Source organism: Gracilinanus agilis, chromosome 1 (genome assembly GCF_016433145.1).
Source record: "Gracilinanus agilis isolate LMUSP501 chromosome 1, AgileGrace, whole genome shotgun sequence".
Lineage (NCBI taxonomy): Eukaryota > Metazoa > Chordata > Mammalia > Didelphimorphia > Didelphidae > Gracilinanus > Gracilinanus agilis.
The window spans coordinates 790,695,540-790,697,319 of NC_058130.1; the positions used below are offsets into that span (position 1 = coordinate 790,695,540).

At 38.1% G+C, this 1,780-nt stretch overlaps 1 pseudogene; it reads right to left on the bottom strand.

Moving 5' to 3' along the window:
* Nucleotides 1-529: 529 nt before the first annotated feature.
* Nucleotides 530-1,324, bottom strand: LOC123246051 (annotated as a pseudogene).
* Between the last annotated feature and the right edge of the window lie 456 nt (nt 1,325-1,780).

The following is a 1,780-nucleotide window of genomic DNA, read 5'->3' on the forward strand; positions in this document are numbered from 1 at the left end:
TTCTCTACCTAGCAACAGACCTCATAATTAGTGACTAGAAGAGCTGGGATTCTATCTCGGGTCTTGACACTGTAAGACCAAAAATAACATTACATTCTTAAAACACAAGAAGTGACTTTAGGGAATATACAATATTTACACGGGGAAAATACAACAACTTTGGAGATAAGGAAACAAAAGGCAATCAAGAACAAAACCAATTAGGGGACAGTCCCCTTTGGTTTAATAAAGTACATATAAGAAAATGTATTCAACCCCCCCCCCCAGAGTTCAATTCTGCACATTGTATGTTCAGGAACTCCAGGAAAAGCGTGCAAACTCCACAGTCATCTTCATGGTGCCTTCTCCAAACATAACATAACATAACATAACATAACATAACATAACATAACAAAAGTTGTAATGAAGTAATAGTTATGATCATATCCCTCTTGCAATCTAAAAACAACTGGAATTTTCCGTTCTGAACAGGCAGCTATAAAATTGTCAGGAAGTAACTGCCCATCTTTAAGAAACTGGTCATCTTTGCCTTGATCTATTAATATGTCCAACTGAGAATCTGGATAAGACTTTACAAGATGAGTAGCGTCATATGCCTCCCATTTACTTTGATCTGATCCTAAATATCCACTGAAGGCCTTTTTCCCCCAAGGACAGAGCATTGGATTGCAGATTGGAGAGAATGCTGACACAGATTTGTATTTTCCAGGATTCTTCAAAGCACAAATCAGAGCTCCATGGCCTCCCATAGAATGGCCAAAAATAGACATCTTCTTTGGATCAGCTGGAAAATTGGCATTTATCAGCTTGGGCAACTCATCTGTTACATAAGAGTACATCCTATAGTTGGTTTTCCAAGGTTCTTCAGTAGCATTCACATAAAAACCAGCACCAGTACCAAAGTCCCAGCTGTCATCTTCTCCTTTAATATTGCAGCCACGTGGACTGGTGTCTGGTGCAACAACAATGAGGCCATATTCTGCTGCAGCTTGGTGATAACCAGCTTTTGTGATGAAATTTTGTTCTGTGCAAGTTAAACCAGATAGCCAGTAAAGTACAGGACATTTCCCAGTTTCTGCTTTCGGTGGTAAGTAGATTCCAAATTTCATTTTGCATTTTAGTTCCACACTGTCATGCTCATACACTTTCTGAAACCCCTCAAAGCACTTATTGCTGGAAATCTGTTTCAAGGCCATAGTTTCTTTGCTCCTGTATGTTCTCTGCAAGATAATGTTTTAGAGGCTGAAATTCTTGTTTCTTGAAAGTACCTAGTCAGTTTCTAGCTCTTCCACTTGCTCACCCAAGGTGACTGACAGAAGATATATTATCCTGCAGTGAATGGGCAAATCATTTACTCTTTCTAGGCTGCTTTCCTCTCCTCAGCTCAGAGAGATGACATTCGAGGAGAAAAAAGAGTACAGCTCTGATTTATTATGGAGCTCGGTGTGCTGTTGCCGCCTTCCAGATCTCGGCCCAAGCAGGAAACTGTGGAGATCCTGAGAGGTAGTTTCTTGTTCTAAATTAAGCTCAAATTCAAATTTAAAAACTCACAATAATAACATAGTCCCCCTTGAGGAGAATAATAACACATTCCCCCCTGAGGAGGATACAGGGATACATATAAGAATAACACAGGGATACATGGTGGATTAATAAGACAAATCAATTATCAAAAACATCAAAGAATTCAAAGAAATTTAAAAAATAAAAATAAAATTAACCTCTGAGTGAAATATAGAATATAAAAACCATGAAAAATTGTAGGAAAAAAAGAAAAAAT